The sequence below is a fragment of the Scyliorhinus canicula genome, chromosome 5 (genome assembly GCF_902713615.1).
Source record: "Scyliorhinus canicula chromosome 5, sScyCan1.1, whole genome shotgun sequence".
Classification (NCBI taxonomy): Eukaryota; Metazoa; Chordata; class Chondrichthyes; order Carcharhiniformes; family Scyliorhinidae; genus Scyliorhinus; species Scyliorhinus canicula.
The window spans coordinates 20,579,900-20,603,415 of record NC_052150.1 but is presented as its reverse complement, the minus strand read 5'-3'; the positions used below and the strand labels follow the sequence as shown (position 1 = coordinate 20,603,415).

At 46.5% G+C, this 23,516-nt stretch overlaps 1 protein-coding gene across 1 annotated transcript in view; it reads right to left on the bottom strand.

The window, feature by feature from the left end:
- gmds (GDP-mannose 4,6-dehydratase) overlaps positions 1-23,516 on the bottom strand; it is a 621,977-nt gene that overhangs the window by 82,888 nt on the left and 515,573 nt on the right. The gene's annotated exons all lie outside the window — the stretch shown is intronic.

The window sequence follows — 23,516 nt, the reverse complement described above, 5'->3', positions numbered from 1 at the left end:
TGGGAGAAGTTGGAAGAGTGAGTAGGCTGGGTGGGAGGGATCTTTGATTATGCTGCCTGCTTTCCCCAGGTAGTGGGAGGTGTAGATGGAGTCAATGGATGGGAGGCAGGTTCGTGTGATGGACTGGGCTGTGTTCACGACTCTATGAAGTTTCTTGCGGTCTTGTGCTATACCAGGCTGTGATGCAGGCCAGATAGGATGCTTTCTATAGTGCATCTGTAAAAGTTAGTAAGAGTTGGTATTTAACTCTGGGCTTGGGCCACATCCTAACCATCTGATCAGCCCCGTTGGCTTTCCACGGTGGTATAGTGGTTGACCTCAAGATAACAATGTTGGCTCTTTTTTGGTGGTCCCATCAAATCATAATTCGTGACCTCACTATGACCGCTGTCTGCCCAGTGCTGGGCTCCATTGCTAAGCTGCCACTGGATAGCATAATCTTTCACAAGCACTTAAATTCATTTTGCAAACAACTTAAAAAACAAACAGCGCAGGGAAAGACAGCGGAGTCTCTTTTTGCTGCAGCAATCCAAATTCATCTAATCCCATGCTCTCACCCTTCCTGAAATCTCCTCTTAGCCTTCCTTCTCTGCTTCAGTGGAAATAGTCCAAATGCCTCAAGTCTCTTCACATAATTATAGGTTCCTTTTCCTGGCATCATCTATGAAGCTATGTTGAGCGGTCTCTGTTGCTTCAATCTTTTTGCTATTCGGGGTGCCTAAAACGCCACACAGTACGCTAACTGTGACCTTCCCATTTCCATGCACAAATCTAATGTTACTCCCTCTTTATGCCCCTGTTAATAAATTTCAAATCGGCCGCCTTCTCTGGCATTATCTACTTGCATTTTCAGGGAACTATGCAGCAATCTCTAGGTCTCCCTATTCACCCACACCATTCAGCATATTTCCATCGAGTATATACACATATTCCTCACTCCTCCACTCACAATTTATTATCCAAAGCTTATATCCACGTTAAACTATGTCTGCAATATGTCTGTCATTCTGATAACCTATCGGTGTCCTTCTGAAGTCTCTTACATTTTCCCTTGGTTTATACCAAATCCACTACTTTCAAGACTACTTTCCTTTTATATCACTACAGATGGTGCTATGAAATCTACCACAGGGGAACCAGATGCTTAAATGTAATTATACACTACAAATATCCAAGTATTATCTCTTTGCCTGTCTTTGAAAAGTAAGAGCCTCTTTTTTTAACATCGGCCGACTTAAAAAGTTTTTACAAAATAAATATTTATCTTCCATTTTGCTATGGATTATCACTGAAATTTGCCAGTGGATTCTCCTTATGCTCCCACAGGAATGGCCAAACAATGTAGCCCCTTACCTTGCGTGAGCAATGTTACAGGAACTCTATCAGATGAAAAGCAGGTGAAATATCCATCGGACATTTGGACCATCAAGAAGATTCTGAACGTGGTATGCTTATAATTAGTGTTCAGTGAGAAAACTGCATCTTCCGATGTCAAGATCTTAACAATAAACTGAGACGCCACATATTATTGAAAGTTGCACTGTAAAATTTGTAATTTAAAATCTAATAATCAATCATGAAACCACTGCCGATTGTCGTAAAGTCACATTTGGCTCACTAATCTCCTGGGAGGGAATCTGCCATCCAGGCCTGGACTGGCGTGCAGGTGATTCCGGATCCAGAAATGGATGTAATTTGGCCATTTATTTAGCAAAGTGTCAGCTCGGGCAGGAAAAGTGGAGTCTAGCCCGCCGGCTTTTCCCATCATTTTTTTTGACAGTCAGTAAAAAAAATAAGTAAGGGAAAGGTCCCATGACATCAAGCTGGAAGAAGAGCCCAACCCACCAATAATTTAGTCTCCTGAAAACAGCGCCCCGATATAAAAAATGAAAATAGAAGAAAAGAACACTCCCCTAGACATGGAACCCCCCCCCCCCCCCCCCCCCCCCCCAAACAGACATAGAATCCCCAAAGGCACGGACCCACCTCCACCCCCTGCGGACACGGAACCCACCCCACCCTCCCCACGAACAGGGAACTCCCTTCTCCAAGCGCCCCCCCCCCCCCCCCCCAATCACAGTACCCCCAGCACCGGTTTGGCTCAGTTGGCTAGACAGTCAGTTTGTGATGCAGAGCGAGGCCATCAGCGTAGGTTCAATTCTCGTACTGACTGAGTTTATTTATTTGTGAAGGCCCCGTCTTCTCAATCTTGCCCCTTGCCTGAGTTGTGGTGACCCTCAGGTTAAATCCCCACCAGTCAGCTCTCCCCCCTCAAAGGGGAAAGCAGCCTATGGTCACCTGGGACTTATATCTGCTGGAGCCAAATTATTTAACTTTGCAGGCAAGAAAAAGCATTAGTCACTTTTAGACTTCATTGCATAAGACCCTATCATTTTAAATTGTGTCGCCATGCACCAATGAATGTGAAATCTATGCATGTCGGACGCAATTTAAAGAATATCTAACATATCTTTTTTTAATATAAATTTAGAGTACCCAATTATTTTTTCCAATTAAGGGGCAATTTACCTACCCTGCACATCTTTGGGTTGTGGGGGTGAAACCCACGCAGACACGGGGAGAATGTGCAAACTCCACACGGTCAGTGACCCAGGGCCGGGATTCGAACCCGGGTCCTCAGTGCCATAGGCAGCAGGGCTAACCATTGTGCTATCGTACTGCCCCTAAAAAATATCTAACATATCTTAAGTTTAATATGCAGGGTGTGAGGTTTAAGTGGAAACTCATTCTAAGTATCTGCCCCTCCTATATGTTGGTTCTGGGAAGTTCATGGTGTGTCACTGATGACTATGGATGACGTGAATTTATTTAGTTAGGGCACATCAACCTGCCGAGAATTTCCACACATCACTCAAATGCTTTTCGAAATACAAAATCTCCCATTTTCGCTCTTCAGTAACTGAAATTTCGAACGCCCAAAATAAGGATCCAAACAAAATAGGAAAACTAAATAGTCGAATTCGCAAACATGATTAAATATATTCAATGGATTTTCCTTTGTGTCTTCTAATCCCTTTAGTTTAATCTTATATGAAAAGCATCAATTTGCATTCCATGTTTTTGTTTAGATAAAAGGCTTCACCTTCCGGTAAGTATGAAGGCCTTCCTGCCGGTTAGCGTTATGTTTTGCTGTCCGAGGTCAGAACGTGAAAAAAGGAAATGCTGGAGCATTCTAACATCAAAAACTGATCATTTGAATAAATTATTCTACCCTTTAACTGCTCTTGTTGTGTGCAATTGTTGCTGGTGCATCCATCTTACTTGATATGACGCTACTACACGGTAGTTAGAATAGCGGCACAGTAGCACAATGGTTAGCACTGTTGCTTCACAGCGCCAGCGTCCCAGGTTCGATTCCCGGTTTGGCCCACTGTCTGTGCGGAGTCTGCATGTTCTCCCCGTGCTTGTGTCGGTTTCCTCCGGGTGCTCCGATTATCTCCCGCAAGGCCCGAAAGACGTGCTTGTTGGGTGAATCGGACATTCTAAATTCTCCCCGTGTACCTGAACAGGCGCCGCAGTGTGGCAACTAGGGGATTTTCACAGGAACTTCATTGCAGTGTTAATGTAAGCCTACTTGTGACAACAATAAAGATTATTGGAATAATAATGGGGCTGGTTTAGCACAGTGGGCTAAACAGCTGGCTTGTAATGTAGAACAAGGCAGCAGTGCGGGTTCAATTCCTGTACCGGCCTCCCTGAACATGTGGCGACTAGGGGCTTTTCACAGGAACTTCATTGAAGTCTATTGTGACAATAAGCAATTGTTGTTGTTATCCTGTGAGTGTGCAATCTGGCCAGCAGATTACTATACATCTCTCCAAATGCTTTCTGAATTTTAATTTCAGTTGTCACTTTTCTCCTCAATAACTTAGGGCACAATCTAGTGGACGCGTCGCGCCCAATCCAAATGTGGTTAGATAGCGGTTGGAAACTCACCGACAGAGCTGGGATGCTACTTCCAGCAAAACCCTCCACAAATGACAATTAAAAACCTTTCCATTAGATTGTGTCCTTAATTTGTTTTGTGTTCACAATAACAATCCAAACAAAATATTCAGAAAATAATATACTTCACAATGTTTGTCCACTGAATTGTCATTTGTGTCTTTCAGTGCTTTTAGTTCAGTTTTTACTTAAGAAATTCTATTAAATTCTCAAAATTCATTCCTGGTTTTGTTTTCCAGCCTGGTAGAAAAGCCTGGGCTTGGGCTTGATATTTTTCCCAAATCCTCTGACTTAGGCCGAAATTCTCCAGTTGTCAGGATTCACATTTCCCGCTGGCGGGGGTTCACTGCTTAGTTTATGAATAAGAGGCCTCTCATTTAAGACAGAGATAAGGAGAAATCGTCTGCAGCATGACCCCCAAATTGCAGACTGCTGGATCAGGCGAGCAATGCAGTGTGAAACTCACTGGTTACACAGCTGCCTTTTCTAGCCAGATCAAACAGAGTTTGTGCATTTTCAAAGTACTGGGGAAGATGGGGGAGATTACACAGCCAGCCCGGGGGGGGGGGGAGCTGCCAAGGGAAACACCCCCAACCCTCAAATATAGAGGGCCAAATCACCCCCCACCACCACGGAGCGGTTGGCACTACGCCGGCTGGCGCCAAAAGCGGCACAACGGCCTTTGACGCCCGCCGAAAGGCCTTCGCCGGTTCGCGCATGTGCCGGTGCGTCAGCTGCCGCTGACGTCACCACCGGCGCATGCGCACTGGGGGATTCTCTTCCGCCTCCGCTATGGTGGAGGCTGTGGCGGCGGCGGAAGAAAAAGAGTGCCCCACGGCACTGGCCTGCCCGCCGATCGGTGGGCCCCGATCGCGGGCCTGGCCACCGTGGGGGCACCCCCCGGGGTCCGATCGGCCCGCGCCCCCCAGGACCCTGGGGGCCCACTCGCGCCGCCGATCCCACCGCCACCAGAGGTGGTTCAAACCACGGCGGCGGGAGAGGCCTCCCAGCGGCGGGACTTCGGCCCATCGCGGGCTGGAGAATCGCCGCAGGGGTCTCGCCGATCGGCGCGCTGTGATTCCCGCCCCCGCCAATTCCCGGGTGGCGGAGAATTTCTGCCACGGCGGGGGGGGGGATTTTCGGCAGCCCTGGGCGATTCTCCGACCCTGCGGGGGGTGTTCTGCATGAGGATCAAAGAGATATGGCAAAGGTGGGTAATGGGAGTTAGGTAGAGAGCAGCCGTGGCTTAATTGAACTGAACAGGCTCTGGGTGAATGGCCTTTTCCTGTCCCTGGGCATATTGCAGTATAATGTGAGAACCGTTTCTCTGGCAAAAGTAAATGAATCCAGACTGTTGCTTCACAAGGGTCCAGCGTAGAGTTGCTAACTCTGATCGGGTACATTGCTGTACATTTAATCCCATGATCTCCTGCCACAACAGTCCTGCGGGTTTGATAGGTCTGGGGTGGGGAGAATAAAGGGGGAAGGATGACCATGTTGGGGGGTGGGGGCATGTGGAGGCTCCTCCGATGGGCACACAGGACCCGCAAGGGAGGTTTCCACACCATTGCCTGTTACCAGCCCGTGCACCTGAAGCTGGACCTACCAGCTGACAGCCCCCCCCCCCCTCCCGCTGCGGTAAAATAGCAGCGAGGGTGGGATTAGGCCCTTGGTCATTAACTGGCTATGAAAGGGGCTCAATAAGCCCAAGATAAGTGGGCTGGCCCTGGACTCCACAGCCCCCCATAAAATCTGAGACAGGTCAAGGGTGAATGGGTACGCCACGGGCAGGCCACACACTGGATTTTACCAGCGTGCAGTTGGAGGGAGGATTGGGGGGGGGGGGGGGGGGGGGGGGGGGGGGGGGATAAAGTCCCAGCCCTATAAAACAAAAGTGCTCAACCAGTGTGAAAATAGTAAGAAGTCTTACAACACCAGGTTAAAGTCCAACAGGTTAATTTCAAATCACTAGCTTTCGGAGCACTGCGCCTTCCTCACCTCTTCCTGTGCTAACCCCAGTCCAACGCTGGCATCTCCACATCCGTGTGAAAATAAACCTCAATGTTCTTCACAATTCTCTGAAGTTCCTCCTGGGCTGCCACAACAGTGTCCAGGAGATTAATCTTCAATTCCAGGGTAAACCTGGTGAGCCATTCCCAGCTCCTTAAGAAGACATGCCTCTGATTGTGCAGTTCAGGCGGCTGGCATTGGAAAGTTAAAGTGGCTCTGGGTCGGCATCTTTGTCAGCCACTAACCCAAGTTACGGTGGTCAGAACAAAATCATTCTGCGTGTGCAGTATTTTCTCTGTTGTTCCAGCTGCTGTGGAAAGTGCCCTGCAGTATAAACAGAGCAGCCTCACAGCACCAGAGTCTAAGATTACAACGGTTTGGATGATGAATAGTGGTTCTTCGTTGGAAATTTCACTTTAACTAATAGTCTTTAATCCAGAGGCCCAAGTCAGACGTCAAACGTCCGAGGGCATCAGAGGAGGAGATGCAAATAATAAAGAATATATAGCTGTATGTTTCTTAAGCAAAGTACCAGGTCAAGACAACTTGTATTCATGACTCAAGTAGAAAAGACTTTAAAATTACATGAAGCTTTAATTGGCAATTTTATTAGTTTAGTTGCGTCAGAAAAGGTTCCTAAAACTGCTAACATGGCCCCATTGATTTAGAGGGATAAAGAAGGGTAAAGTTAAAAGAAGATACAGATAGTGATGTCAATGACACAGGTTAAAGGCTTGGCTAGGTTGCAATTGCCAGAAACTTTTTTCTCAGTTTGACAGATATGTATGGAGTGCTGCAAGTACACTACGTGTAAGATGATAACTGGAGCAGCTCACATTGAGAAATAGTTGGTGGAAGGGATAGAAAGAGGACAAATGGTGGTGGTTAGTGGAGGGGCAAATGTCCAGAAATTGCTGCATTTTGGGCGCAAATTTGAATGAATCTCTCAGTGGATATTTAGAGCTGGATATTCCATGTCATAAAGACTTTGTTATTCAAGTAAATTCTGGTCCTATCATGAAACTCAACCTTGTAGGCCCAGAAAGGGAACAGTTGAAACCAAGACGTTTCACTTCTCTTGCTAATAAATTGCCCGAGGTTTTCAAAACATTCTTCTTAATTCTCCTTTTGGCTGACTGTTGCTCAAATCTTATTGCATGAGGGCACCCAATTCTTTACGAGGGCACCCAATGCTTCACGAGGGCACCCAATGCTTCACGAGGGCACCCAATGCTTCACGAGGGCACCCAATGCTTCACGAGGGCACCCAATGCTTCACGAGGGCACCCAATGCTTCACGAGGGCACCCAATGCTTCACGAGGGCACCCAATGCTTCACGAGGGCACCCAATGCTTCACGAGGGCACCCAATGCTTCACGAGGGCACCCAATGCTTCACGAGGGCACTCAATGCTTCACGAGGGCACCCAATGCTTCACGAGGGCACCCAATGCTTCACGAGGGCACCCGATGCTTCACGAGGGCACCCGATGCTTCACGAGGGCACCCGATGCTTCACGAGGGCACCCAATGATTCATGAGGGCACATAATGCTTCATTATAACTCATCACTGTGCAATCTTCAGTGAGCATTCTATCCTCTGACCTTATGGTGGAAGGAAGGTAATTGATGGAAATAGCTGCAGATGGATGGGCCTCGGACTCCTGCATTGATGTCCTGGGGCTGAAATGATTGCCCTACAGCAACCACAAAAGTCTTGCTCCACACTAGCTCGGACTCCAGCCAGTGGTGGGTCCCCGTCCCACCCCACAATCACCCACCCACCCCACTGACTTAAAGTTTACCAGGATTCCTTGATGCCACACCCAGTCAAATGATGCCTTGATATCATGGGGCAGTCACTTACCTGACCTCTGGAATTTCTCTCATGCCTCGCTTTTCCATATTAAAGGCACGTATAAATTCTAGTTGTTGAGTCTACTAAAAGTCCTTAATATCTTTCAACTTCATCCTTTGTTATTTCAACACCATTAACAGAGTTCGCCCATTTTCCTTCCTTTGTACACTATTTTGCACTTGGCTGTGTTAAATTTCATCTGTCATTGATCAGCCGACTTTGATATTTTGTCTAACTCATTTTGTAGTTCCTAATCTGGCTCCTCCCATTCTGCTAGTACTTACCACTGCTAGTTTGGTGTCTCACACGTTTTCTCTTCCGTACCTAATATAAGTGACAAACCCGTTTCTTCTGCTGCTTTACGCCCAATAGCTGTTTCCATGTCAAAGGCTCTTTTTTACGTGGAATTCCTCATGGGTATCTATTTCGTGTTCTTATGAGATATAATGCTATTGAGGGTAAATCTATTGTCAGTATCGCTAAACTAGGGGTAAATAAGGTACATTGTCCTCACATACAATATTTTACAGTGCTATTTTGGATGGCTCCCAGATTTAGAATGTATTGTCCACTGTTTCTTTCAGCTTTCAAACGGTAAGCAAAAGTATTTTCTAAGTGCTGTTGAGCCGTTATTTTTTAAATTAAAAAAATAAAATTTCGAGTACCCAATTCATTTTTCCAATTAAGGGGCAATTTAGCGTGGCCAATCCACCTAGCTTGCACATTTTTGGGTTGTGGGGGCGAAACCCATGCAAACACGGGGAGAATGTGCAAACTCCACACGGACAGTGACCCAGAGCCGGGATCGAACCTGGGACCTCGGCGCCGTGAAGCCGCAGTGCTAACCCACTGCTGTTGAGCCGTTATGAGATTAAATAGAACAACGTTACATCTCATTAAGTCTGCTATTTATACAGGGTCTGCTATTTACCAATTTCCATGAATAAATGTATTACAACATAGACTGATTTAGCTGCACGAGGCTAAAGCAGAGGTTGTCAGACTTTGTAGCATTGACAAAATGCCTTGCCAGTCGTTCCTTCATGGAGCAAATGGAAAATCCTGCACTTTCTAAACACAGCAGACACCACAACATGAAAAGGTATTCACCACATGTTCGCAGCAAAGCAAAGACAATAAACATGAAGTTACGGTCTGACTTAAATGCTTATTAAAGTGTCCCATGTTTGTGTTTTAATGTTCAGAATGGGAGAAGCAGAGCAACTCAAGTAGTGAAGACTTCAAATTTCTAAAATGCACTCAGGACAGAATTCCAGAACAAGGATACTTTGGAATGAACAAGGCAAAAAGGCCACAGGAGATTTATTAGCAAGTATTTAAACCGGCATCAGAGAAGAACCCAATAATCTCAGGGCAAGTAACTCACCTTCTGACCCCCCCAAAGCCTGTCCATCTACAAGGCACAAGTCAGGAGTGTAATGGAATACTCTCCACTTGCCTGGATGAGTGCAGCTCTAACAACACTCAAAAATCTCAACACCATCCAGGACAAAGCAGCCCGCCTGATTGCTCCCCCTTTCACAAACATTCAAACCCTCCACTACCGATGAACAGTGGCAGCCGTGTGTACTGCAAGATGCACTGCAGTAACTCGCCAAGGTGACTTATGCAGCACCTTCCAAACCCACGACCACTACCATCTAGAAGGACAAGAGCAGCAGATAGCTGGGAACCCCACCACCTGGAGGTTCCCCTCCAAGTCACTCACCACCCTGACTTGGAAATATATCGGCCGTTCCTTCACTATTGCTGGGCAAAATCCTGGAACTCCCTTCCTAACAGCACAGTGGGTGTACCTACACCATAGGGACTGCAGCGGTTCACAAAGGCAACTCAACACCACCTTCTGAAGAGCAACTAGGGATGGGCAGTAAATGCTGGCCTGACCCACGACGCCCACATCCCGTAAATGATTTTTTAAAAAAAATTTAGATTATCCATATATTTTTTCCAATTAAGGGGGCAATTTAGCGTGGCCAATCCACCTACTCTGCACATTTTTGGGTTGTGGGGGAGAAACCCACGCAGACGCGGGGAGAATGTGCAAACTCCACACGGACAGTGACCCAGAGCCGGGATCGAACCTGGGACCTCAGCACCGTGAGGCAGCTGTGCTAACCACTAGGCCACCGTGCTGCCCACCGTAAATGATTTTTTAAAAATTCTTACAAATTGAATGATTGCATTTGAGTTAAAGTTTGACGGTGAGAAAGGAAAGTCACAGATGAGATTTTAAATTTAAGACAAATTTCAAAGGGATGAGAAATGAATCGACTAAAGAAAACTGGGATGAGCTGCTAATGAAAAAACCTGCAAACAGAAGCAAAGAAATTCAAAACCAGCACACACCCCGAAAAGGCTAAAGCTCCACTTGTGTGGTAAAGCAAATGAGATTAGGGACTGTTGTATTCTTTGTTGTAACCGCAAAGAAATGAATCAGAGGTGGCTCACGTGTGTTTGTATAACATAGTGCAAGGGGTTTATTTACAAGATGCTGCTCAACGGATACCATGCTGAACTCCACAAAAGTCTGCGAAGCGGTCTGATGACGTGACTGCGTAACACGTGTTACTATGACACATAAAAAGTACATTGTCACGCGCAGAGAAAAGGCTTATATACATGCAGGAGAAGTAAAAATCCAGCAGACTGGAATAGCTAAAAACAAGCAACAAAACCACACAAAGAGAATAATAAGAGGTGCAAAAAGGAATTAGGGAAAACAATCTTGGTAAGAATATCAAGGAAACAGCAAAAGCTTTTAGAAATATATTAAGAATGTATGTTAAAGGGGAATCAGAGAATTCATAGAATTTAAAGTGCAGAAGGAGGCCATTCAGCCCATCGAGTCTGCACCGGCCCTTGGAAAGAGAACCCCGCCCAAGCTCACACTTCCACCCTATCCCCACCTGACCTTTTTGGACACTAAGGGCAATTTAGCATGGCCAGTCCACCTAATCTGCACATCTCTGGACTTTGGGAGAAAACCGCAGCACCCGGAGGAAACCTACACAGACACGAGTAGAACGTGCAGACTCCGCACAGACCGAAACCAAGTGACCCAAGCCGGGAATTGAACCTGGGACCCTGGAGTTGTGAAGCAACTGTGCTAACCAATGTGACACTGTGCCGCGAATGCAAGACAGTTAAAGTGTGACAGGCAAGACCGCAACGGACAATAAAGAAATGGCAAATTTATTAAATTAGTACTTTAGACCCATTTTCACAGAGGAGGAAGAGGACAGTGTTACAGGGAATGTAAAAAATAGTCAAGAGGAAGAATTTGGTGAATTTAATAAAAAATTATATCAGTGATAATGGTCAAAATAATGCGACTTCAGATAGATAAATTGCCAGGACCCCAAAGTGTCATAATTTTCCAAAGCTCTATAGGTTCAGGAATTGTGTCATTGGATTGAAAAATTGCAAATATTGTTCAATTATTTAAAAAGGGAAGGGGAGAGGGAGAAACTAGATGACAATAGACCAAGCAGTTTAGCATCAGTTGTGGGGAAGCTCTTGAAAGCTACCATCAGAGGCAGAATGTCTGAACACTTGAAGAAGAATGTATCAAACAAAGAAGGGTAGATCATGTCTGCCCAAAAGCTACAATTAAAATAATGAAAGGGTCATACTGTACTCGACTTGAAATGTGTATTCTAGTTTTCTCTCCAAAAACTCGCAGACATGTTCCTGCACTTTCTCCTTCCATTATTAATGGAATGATGGAGCAGACTTGAGGGGCTGAATGGTTACTTTTGTTCCTCACACTGCAAACCCAAAGTAATGCATTTTCTTATACACGTCGAGTATTCTGCCTCACACACGTTCAGTCCAGAAGCCTTGACTCACACACCACAGCCTCATTCAGCCTCTCTCATACATACACAGAAATGCTCTTTCATCCATACACAATCTCTCAGGCATTTCCTTGCTTACTCCCAGTTTGGGCACAGTTTTCCCAGCCAGGAGGAGGCGGTTGCTAGTGTGTGTGGTGTGGGAGAGTCCCACAAAATGACATCAGGATCTCTATGTCCTCATGTCTTTCTCCAGCTTTCTCCGGTTGGGGAGGGGAGGGGTGAGGAGGTGGGGCGGGGAGCGCAGTGGGGCGAGGTGTTCCATTGTCTGGTGGAAAAGCAATTGACCTGATTGAAAGGGCAATTAAGAGGCTTTTAAACTACAAATTCCTCTTTCCCAACAGCGCATAGTTTCCACAGTATGTGTGCATGTTACAACAGTCACTGAGGTGAGTGTACAGCAGGAATCAAACGTGGTTATGATGGTAGCACCAGGTTAGGGCAGCACAGTAGCACAGTGGTTAGCACAGGTCCCGGGTTCGTTTCCCTGTCTTGTTATGCTCTTGGTGTCGCATATCTGGGTTGGTGTAATGCCTCCCTGTGGTAGTGTCACCTCTGTGTGTATCGTGAATGCCCATTGGTCGTGTCCTATCTTACTGACCTATTGGTTGAGTGTTTGTGTGTCATGTCTCTGGTGCTCCCTCCAGTGTCCAGCTAGTCGATGTGTACTTACATTAACCCTTTGTGTATCTAAAGTGATGCATATCACCACATCCCCCCTTTTCCCATGTTACATATTTTCTGTCCACTGTTAAAGAAAATTTAACAAAAAACAGGTAGATAAGCGATGCTCGGTACAAGTTATGATAACAATGATCATTAAACAATAAGTCCAACTCATATGTATGAGCCCAAAACCCATCAATTATCAAGGTCGAATGAAATGAAAATGAAAATCGCTGATTGTCACAAGTAGGCTTCAAGTGAAGTTACTGTGAAAAGCCCCTGGTCGTCACATTCCGGCGCCTGTACGGGGAATGTCTTTTTTGTTGGGTTGGTGAGTTGGTGATTTTGATGGTGGCATGTCCTTGTGAATGCCAACAGTGTCCCAGTGCATAAGGAACCAAGAAGTGGTCAAATCACTTTGTTGTCTGATTTGGAGTCTTTTTTTTTTCTTCTGATGCTTGTGATGACATCTGTCCTGAAAGCCAGGTTGCCTGTTGGTAGTGCAGAACACGTGAATTGGGAAGATGCATCGTCCTGCCATGGTATGTCATTGTACTGAGCTGAGCAGTAACAGTGTCCCTCATGGGCAGAGTTGTACCATGTCATACCAGTCGTAGTTCCATTGGCGTATTCTTTGTCGTGCTTGCTGTCGACGATGTTGTCTTTGGTACGCGTCGTGTCGCTGTCTTTGATATGATTTTCATAGGTTGTGATGTTGTGTTGGTCTGTTTCACCCGAGCCAGTTTTGGTTTGTCGATTATCCCCGTCTGGAGTCATAGCAGGTTCACTGGAGTCAGCTGAGATTTCTTGATGCTCCACGTCTGGAGTCAAAACATTCAGGAATGCATTTGCTTGTGGGTTAGCCCTGCTGCCTCACAGCGCTGAGGTCCCAGGTTCAATCCCGGCTCTGGGTCACTGTCCGTGTGGAGTTTGCACATTCTCCCCGTGTGTGCGTGGGTTTCGCCCCCACAACCCAAAAATGTGCAGAGTAGGTGGAATGGCCATGCTAAATTACCCCTTAATTGGAAAAAAATAATTGGGTACTCAATTTATTTTTTAAAAAAGGAATGCATTTGCTTGTGGAGAGGCTCGAGCTAATGAAGTTTGAAGTAACGTGGTGTCACCGGAGTCACCAGTGGTCTCACTGTGATCGTCGACTGCCTCTGTGCACACTAGCTGAGGTCTGTCACATTGCGCATCTTGTATGGGAAGTGGGATGCCGTTGTCTCTTGTCTCACATACAGTGGATAGAGCCTCAGTTGCTTCTTGTTGTTCACTTGAGCTGGGTAGACTGTCAAGAGTCTTCGTCTGGTGGCTCAAACAAAAGCGACTGTCATAGTCGCTTTGTTGTCCACTGGAGCGTGGTAGACTGTCATAGTCTTCTTGCTGTGCACTTGAGCATGGCAGACTGTCATAGTCTTTCTGTTGTTCACTTGAGCGTGGCAGACTTGAATTGTCTGCTGCAAGTTGCTCTGAGGAGGTTGCTAGACCCTCATGGTCTTGTTCATGCAAGGACTGCGCTTTGGAGTCTTGCGTTGCTTCTATCGTGGAGGCTGTCCATGAGCTTGCTGTGGAGGCTTGTGTCACTGAAGTCACTTCTTGTGTGGAGACGTCCAGTTGTCTAGCTGTTGAGTCTTTCGTTGCTTCCTGTGTAGAGGCTGGGACCCTTAGCGGTGCGTGGACCACTCTGTGTGGCAGCAGGCCACTCTTTGTGGGCTTGTATCACTCTCTGTCTCTTGGTGTCAGGCCGCAGCATAATCCTGCACTCACGAGTTAGGATGTCATATATGCTGGGCTGAAGATCCTCACATCCGAAGAACACATCCGCGTCCGTGTCGGATTCTTCACTGTAGAACACATCTCGTTGTGGTTCGGATTTGGTACTGGGGTCGCCATCTCCAATGATGAAACCTTCGTCTGAGTCGTAGTCTTCTAGGACCATATCATCAATTTCTGTGTCGGAGCTGGCATTGGGCTTGTGATGTCCAAAGAAGAAATAAAGGTCGGAATTGTATTTAAGGACTGTATCATCTCTTTGGGCGGTGCTAACTGCTTATTGCAGGGTTCTGCGGAGGTTACTTTCAGCTACTGGTCGAATGTCAGGCATTGTGCTGTCATTCCAGGTGAAAGAATCAGGTTTTACAGCTTTTAATTTTTTTTTCATGTTATGGGACCTTTCCCCTTTAAGTGGGCGTGGTCCAGGGCCTCTGACGTCACGAAGCGTGTGACATCGGTCGTAGGAAGCGATTGCGCATGTGCATATCGCTATTCCTTTACTGGGGGCCTTTTTCGCAATTGCACATGCGCGAGGAGCTGACCTTCCTGTTCACTTCTCGCGCAACTGCGCATGTGCAGTACCTTTTTCAAGATGGCCGCCTATCAAAATTGTTGTTCTCTGCTCCGGGACCTCGGCCTCGTGGTGAGTACTGGCGCCTCTCTTACCATTTTCTGTTGGTTTGTTTGTGTTTTCCTCACAGTATTTACCGAATTTGTCCAGGACTGCCTGGAAGTCATTCCTGTTATGCCCTGTGGAGAACTTGAATGTTTTGAAGATCTCTTCTGCTCTGGCACCGGCGATGGTGAGCAGAAGCTCTGTCTTTTCAGCACTGGCCACGTCTTGTAGGTGGGCTGCTACCAGAAAGATCTCAAACCTTTGCCTGAATGCACGCCAGTTTTCACTGAGATTGCCGTGGCACTTGAGACGCTGTGGAACCGGAATCTCAATCATCTTGCCTGGGTGTTGTTGCTGGTTGTCACTTTTTGCTGAGTTGTAACTATATGGATTGAAACAGTCACTCACTGGTACCATGTCTTGTTATGCTCTTGGCGTAGCATAAGCTATTTCCTTGATGTTCACTCTGACTCAGACGTAGAGGTAACTTCAACACGTTTATTAAACTATTTACAATTCTCCTACTTGGATTTGCCTCTACTTTTAATCCTTCTATAGCTACTCAGACTGACGAACCAGTCTGCTACAATCCACATGGTGGGTGTGATGTTGAATCAACCCTGTGTCTGTACTCACCGAGTGTCTCCACTGGAAAGAGGAATATCATGTGTGCTGTGTCCTTTATATATGGGTTGGTGTAATGCCCCCCTGTGGTAGTGTCACCTCTGTGTGTATCATGAATGCCCATTAGTCGTGTCCTATCTTACTGACCTATTGGTTGAGTGTCTGTGTGTCATGTCTCTAGTGCTCCCTCTAGTGTCTAGCTAGTCTATGTGTACTTACATTAACCCCTTGTGTATCTACAGTGATGCATATCACCACATTCCCAGCCTGGGTCACTGTCTGTGTGGAGTCTGCACGTTCTCCCCGTGTCTGCATGGGTTTCCTCCGGGTGCTCCGGTTTCCTCCCCCAAGTCCCGAAAGACGTGCTGTTAGGTAATTTGGACATTCTGAATTCTCCCTCCGTGTACCCGAACAGATGTCGGAGTGCGGCGACTAGGTGCTTTTCACAGTAACTTGATTGCAGTTACTACTTGTGACAATAAAGAATATTATCTTTCCTTGCCCTCCCTCAACATCTCCTGGGTGTTCAAAACATTTGACATTCAAAACTGCTATCCTCTGCAGTCTATGATCCAGGGAACACCATTGCTTGGCTATACTTAACCAATGTGAAAAAAGCCAGCATGTTTACAGTGTTGAGTTCTCCTCTTCCCCTGCATGGCCTCTTCAATGTATTCCATGCTTCCATCAGTAGCCCCTCCCCCTTCTTCATTTACAAGTGGTTCCTCAGAGATATTTTCCTCAGGCTCTGTGCATTTGCTTCCAATCTGCAGTTTCACCTTTCCACCAATTGCTTGGATTTTAAAATCATTTCTGTCCTATCAGTCTCTCATCTAATCTAATATTGTCTGACGTATTACCTTTCTGATGAACCAGAACCTTCTACGACCAAACTCTGCTATCCCTGATCAAATATCCATCCTTCTCCCCAAAATACTCACTCAGGCTGAGCCAGGGAAGTATTCTGCCTGATCCGAAGTGGAGCTTCAAATCCCACATCCTATCCGTCCCCAAGAGCGCTCACTCCACCTCGGTAGCCTTGCCTGCATCTGCTTCTACCCTAACCACCATTGTGGCTGAAACCATTAACAACAATATAATTACCTCCAGACTCTATTTATCCTTCACGAGTTTCAACCTGTTAAAAACTATTCCGCTGCCATTCTGCCCAGCCTTAAGTGACTTCAAATGGCAAAGAAAGTCAGGCGTGGTTTTAAACAGGCTGCTGATTCACTAGCACCCAGCATTATCAGTACAAATTGCTCCCAACCAGCTCAACGACACGCTCTGAAATCCCAAATTATGTTAATGTTTGGAAATTAATCCTAATAATTTGTAACTACGTAATATTTTCATTTTGTGAGATAATTTTACCTATTGTTTTGCCACTAAAACAGACCATTTAGATCACACAGGTTTATAACTATACAACTGGGGTACTGCTCAAGCAGGGAATCCGGAGATGCAATAGACAGCCATACCTTTCAGTACCTGATCAGCATTGTCTTGAGTGATTTTAACCATAGTCAAGAAACTGTGGACATTGGCCAATCCTGAAAATCCTTCAACATGATTAAAGTCAGGGCAGCACGGTGGCCTCACGGCGCTGAGGTCCCAGGTTCGATCCCGGCTCTGGGTCACTGTCTGTGTGGAGTTTGTACATTCTCCCCGTGTCTGCGTGGGTTTCGCCCCCACAACACAAAAATGTGCAGAGTAGGTGGATTGGACACGCTAAATTGCCCCTTAATTGAAAAAATAATTGGGTAATCTAAATTTAAAAAAAACATGATTAAAGTCTTTTAAGCTGCTAAACTCTCCCTTCTTTCATTGCCTCCAAACCTAACGGGTGGGATTTGTCTAAACGGGAACAATGTGTCATAGTGAGTATATTTAGCCGCATGTTTCCCGGCGCCCACTGTGCTGAGAGGTACAACGCTACAAAACGGCATTCACAGTAGATAGGGGAACACGCGACCGAGGCCACACACAGCCCTATCTTGTGCAACGAGGAGCTCCGCTTGCCGGAACTCCTCAGTGCGCTGAGAGATTGGGGCGTCATTTTTAAATGTTGTCCTTATCTCTGGAGCCCCCGAAGCTATCCCCGACCCCCCCTCAAGTCCCATCGCATTTTGGGAGGGTCCACCACCCCCTCCCCTCCCGCCCCAAACACCCATGCAGGGCACCCCGGCTAGATCGCTACCACGTAAAAACTGCCAGCTTGGCACCTTGGCAGTGCCAACCTGGCACCCTGGCCGTGCCCCTGACAGATGGCAGTGCCAGTATGTCCAGGTGGCACCAGCAGTGCCAGGGTACCACCCTACCCAGAGGATATACACCGAGGGGCCTCCAATCCCCATGGGGAAACCCCACGGGTACCATTCCGTGTCATCCCCGTTTGCGGAGACCAGTACTGAACGGCGCTCACCTGGGGACTCGGAGGCGAAGGTGATAGATCCATGCCTCGGGTATCTCAGGAATCTACACATTAAAGTGAGACTAGCTCTGTTCCGTTGTGGAGTTGTGGAAGTCTGTGTCCATTGGGGGGCGGGGGGGGGGGGGGGGGGGGGGGGGGAGGAGAGAGTCCCATGTCCGTGGGATGATTTGTTTTTTAAATAACTTTTTTTTTACAGGACACCCCAATCTCCAAGGAGTCTCAGTGGCAGGCAGGGCGGGATCCGTTGTGGGACCTGCCTCCTCTTTTTCCCCCTGAAGTGTTTAAAACTCTGGTTGGAAAAGCCGGCAGCACAGCCAGTGGGCCACGCACCACCTCCCCCGCCCCAAGCAGACACTTTGAATAGAAAGCAGAAAATTCCACCCCTGGAATGTGTTGGAAAATTATGACCCCACCTCTTGCCAATCAGAGTACATCCCCTGGAATAATTTTAAATCAGAGATCACTCGGATTTTTTATGGTCAAATGTACTGAGGGATATGGTGCCATGGAGGTTGGATACAAATCACCTGTACTCTCACTGAAAGTGAAACAGGCTCAAGGCCAGTGTACCTATTCTCTTCTGTCTTCTACCTCGAATTATCTTCAACTGCGTAGATATTTATTTTTGAGATTTTAGAGTTTTTTTTCCTCTTGCTTGGGTTAAAAAGGACCAAAAGGGTGTGCAGGGCAGGATTCAGCACAAATTGTGGCGAGTGTGAAGATACCACAGTTTGGTTTGATGTGGACCAGCATTTCTGTTGTCATTCTAATTCATTTCTTAATGGAAAATTAGAATGTAGGAAAACAGTCCCGATAATATTTTGCTGTAATTAATACAATAATTTGGAGGGAACAATCTTATGAAACTTAATTTCAGTTGGACCTAAATGCTTTGCATTGCAGTTATTTTGAGCAATGTAGCTACGGAGGTACACCCGGGGTGGAGCAACGCCTTTGGAATTTGTCATAATTTCAGAGGAATTAAAATACAACTTTGGGAGATAGTTAACAATCCAAGTCACTGACATCTGCAGTTACAATTTGTGACGAGTTCACCAAAATGGAATTGTTAATGTCTGGATCCATGGTCCAGATTAGCCGTGATTCATATAAACATCACCTAGTTTCACTATTACATACGTGCATACGTCAAGTGGAGGAGATGATGGTTTTATAGATGTTTTTATTACGCACGGTGACAGGCTAACAAAGGAGCAGTCGTGACAAGAATCAAATTGGACAATGAGGAGTATTATTATTTTTTAACTGGGAGACAACAAGATCTGAATTTCCAGGTATTTGCCCTCTCACAAATACCTGAAGTAATTTAAACTCCCAGCACCAGATTTTCCTGCTCTGACATTGATCTGACCACTTAAACGGGTTTGTGTGACAGAAAGTAAGTTTGCTTGGGTTCAGAATCTTTGTCATTTATGCCCTAGACTTTGTGCTCTGGGCATTTCCGATCAACGGGGCACAGCACGGTGGGGGTACTTAGATGAGGAGAAACACAAGTCTGATTGTACTGAGAGAAAATCAAGTGGGCTCTTTACTGAGCCTATACCCGAGTTTCTCTCTGTCCTGTTCCGAGAATGCAATGCACCCACATGACAGGACAATGTTCTTCCAGCTTTGTTATCTTTCAAAGATTTATGGGCACTCCTTCCAGAAACGATGGGGACAAAATATTTCTAATCCCCACCCAAATGAGTCGAAACATCCAACATGTCAAACTGATAGTTCTTCTGGTGACACCTAGATTGCGTATGCTTTTGTTTTGTTAACATTTACTGTTCAAATCGCTTTCCAAATTCCCAATCGCAATGGCTTTGGAATGTCGAGAGGAAGTTGAAAACTAATATAGCAAAATCAAAGGACAGCACAAGATATTGACCGATATGATTCCTTTTGTGTTTCACTCATCAGGGGCAGAATTCTCCGGTTCCCCAGCCGGGTGGCACGGTAGCACAGTGGTTAGCACTGTTGCTTCACAGCACCAGGGAACTTGGTTCGATTCCTGGCTTGGGTCACTGTCTGTGCGGAGTCTGTAAGTTCTCCCCGTGTCTGCATGGGTTTCCTCCAGGTGCTCCAGTTTCCTCCCACAGTCTAAACATGTGCAGGTTAGGTGGACTGGCCAAGCTAAATTGCCCTTAATGTTCAAAAGGTTAGGTGGAGTTACTGGGATGGGGTGAAGGTGTGAGCTCAAGTTCTTTCCAAGGGCCGGTGCAGACTCGATGGCTTCCTTCTGCATTGTAAATTCTATGATTCTATGATAATTTTATGGCGGTGAGATTCTATCTTCCCACTGCTTGTCAATGGGAATTCCAGTTGAAGTTACCCCACGCCCCTGGGAATCCTGCAGGCGGGGTGTGCAGCTAGCGGGAAAAGTGAACCGCAACGGCCGGAGAACTCCGGTACAGATCTCCTTTGATGCTGTGTGTAGCGCATCCAAAGTTACACTAGATGAGGTGGGTGCTGGACTGAGGGAGTCGTCCACATCTCCAGTGAAATGATTTCCAATCCTTTCATGCAAACTGCGCTCAGTGACATCAAAGGAAATGTTTTAGATTATTTTCCGGAAAATCAAGTTCACGCAAACGCACTTGCTGATCAATGGACAAACTACAACTGGTGCCAGACGTGGTTCACAGTGGGTGGTGCACGTACCTCTGAATCACAAGGTTGTGGGTTCAAGGCCCACTCTGGGGCTTGAGCACAAAAATCAGTGAGTGCAATGCTAAGGGAGCTCTGCGTTGTCAGAGGTGCCGTATTCTGGATGAGACTTGAAACCAAGACCCCCATCTGCCTGGTAGGGTAGATGGAAACAATCTTGTGGCCCTATATATCCCTCAATCAACATCACAAACAGATTATCAGGTTATTATCGCATTGCTGTTTGTGGGAATTTGTTGAGCACAAATAAGCTGTGTTTGCCACACTCCGGAACTGACTACATCCCAAAGAGTACTTCATTGACAGTAATGTCAAAAAAACCATATTATTGCAAGTCCTGCTTTTATAAATAAATAAGACATTTTCCATACCTCAGATACCACACTTAAATAATCAATCAATCTCTGCATCTCCCACATTGGATTTGGCGAATGGGGCCCCCGTCGTATCTTTCAGCTATGATTTAATAAAGTATCAAGAAATACATACATTTTTTAAAAATCAAGTCACTTTACACCTTTTCTTCTTTAGCAGATATCTCTGCAACAGTGCTGTGTGTCACAAGAAGATTCTGCTCAATCATGTTTAAATTCAGGACTTTTATTCAGAACTCTTAGCCAATTCGTTTGGCTGATTGCTTTGAGTTCGCTTAAGAAAAGCTATCATTTTGAACCTATTACAAAATATAATTGAAAATGAAGCAATTGAAACATTTCAAAGTGCAATGTGTTTTTTTGTCACATACAGGATACAGAGGGGTATGGGGAAGCGCTGAGGGAGGGCAAGACATTTGCGTACCAACACCACATGGGTTTATGTCAATTAATTGACACAGGCAGCTTTGTATAATGTGGCACAATTCATTCGTACCAATAAACAAAGCCACACCTCAAAGACAGTTAAGTGCTTTCTGCAGAGAAGAAGAGGAAATGAGGACATTTAATTGTCTTTGATGTGGTCCAAGAGCTGTCAACCATAACTAGACGTTGATAAACATTGCAGCTAGCTTCACAGCTGATGACTAGAAATCCACTCAAGCGTGAAGGAAAATGATGGCCAGAATTCTCTGGCTGTTGCGATTCAGTTTTCCTGCCAGCAGCGCATCCCTGCCCACCAGTTTCCCAGTGACATGGGGTGGCTTCAATGAGGAATCCCATTGACAGCGGCGGGGAGACCGAATCCTGCTGCCAGCGAATGACGTGCTGCCAAGAAACAAGCGCCTGATGAACTGAATCAAGCCCTAGATTAAACAATCCAGACAGCTGTCTGTGTGTGGAAGCTGTCAACCACAGCCCAGTAATATCAATGTCACACTGATATGAATGAAAGTATTGCAGATCAAAGATCTGAGGGGGTTTTAACCAAGCTGATGTGGTTTTCTCCTTCTAGGAATTTACAGGTACTCCTCCCTCTGCCTGAGCCAGCAGGTAAAAAGGTAAAGGTAATAGTTCCAGATGATCACAGGCTGCTTTCCCCTATGAGTGGGAGGGCTAACAGGTGGCGATTTAACCTGAGGATCACCACACCTCAGGCGAGGAGCAAGGGTGAAAAGATGGGCCTTCATGAATAACCTCAGCCAGTACATCGTGCATCATGAAGCAGCTGTCGAAACAAGTGAGCTAAACTGACCAGCAGGTGTATTACAGAGGTGAGCTTTAAAGCAGTGATTTATTTTCTCTGTCTGGACTCTCTATAGCTTCCAGGCAGAGGTCTGTGCAATGAGGGGCTTGTGAGCAGGGGCCTCTCTTCTGGGGTGCTTCCTGGTTGGGGGGGGGGGGGGGGTCTCGGTAATAGGAGGGTTTCTGGTAGGGCTCTCCCTTATGGGCAGGGGGGCGGGGTCTGGTGCAGGTCTCTCTAATGGGGGTGTCTCTTATGGAGGGCTTCCTGGTGGCGGTCGCTATAATTGGGGCGGGTTTCTGGTGGGATCTCTCTTACAGGGGGGTGGGGGGCTCTCTGGAATGGGAGCCTCTAGCGGGGTTCTCTCTTATGGGGGGGGGCTTCCTGGTGGGGGTTTCTGTAATAGGAGGGTTATGGTGGGGGTCTCTCGAAGGGTGGGTCTGTTTTATTGAGGGTATCTGGTGGGGGTCTCTGTAATGGGTGTCTCTGCTGGGGGTCACTTTTATGAGGGACTTCCTGATGGGGGGTCTCTCTTATGGGGTGTCTTCAGTGGGGTCTATCTTACGGGAGGGGTCTCTGGTTGGGGTTTCTGTAATGGGAGTTTTGTGCTTGGGGTCTCTGTAATGGGAGTCCCTGCTGTGGGTCTCTCTTATGGGGAGCTTCCTGGTTGGGGGGGGGGGGTCTCCCAGAGGTGGTCTCTGGTGAGTATCTTTCTTAACGTGGGTCTGGAGGGGGAGTCTCTTTTATTGGGGTATCTGGTGGGGGTCTTTAATGGGAATCTCTGCTGGAGGTCTCTTCCACGGGGACTTCCAGGTGGCGGTCTCTTATGGGGTGTCTCCAGTGAGGGTCGCTTTTATGGGGAAGTCTCTGGTAGTGTCTCTGTAATGGAGGGTTTCTGGTGGGGGTCTCTCTTAAGTGAGCTCACTGGTGGGGGTCTGGTGAGGGTCTCTCTTATGGGTGCATGTAATGGGGGCTTCCTGATGGGGGTCTCAGTAATGGGGAAGTTTCTGGTGTGGGTCTCTCTTAAGAGGGTCTCTCTCATGGGGGCTTTATAATGGGGACGTCTCAAATGGGGTTCTCTCTTATGGCGGGTCTCCAGTGGTGAAATCTGGTGGAGGTGGGGTGGGTAGGTCTTGCATTGTGGGGGGGGGGGGGGGATAAAGTATTGATTTATTCATATAGGTGCTAGTTGAATGCATGTAGCTGAGGTAAAATTATTAAAAGTGCCTTGACTGTGGGAATCCAGTCATTGTTGCACATAATGAATTAACCATTATATTCCAGTGTATTCAGCACTAAGAATGTATTGTTCTTTGTCTAATCAACTAATCAGTAACAGCAAGGTCTCTGCTGAGCTGTGTAACATGTAGTGTGTGGGAAACATATCCAATATTTTT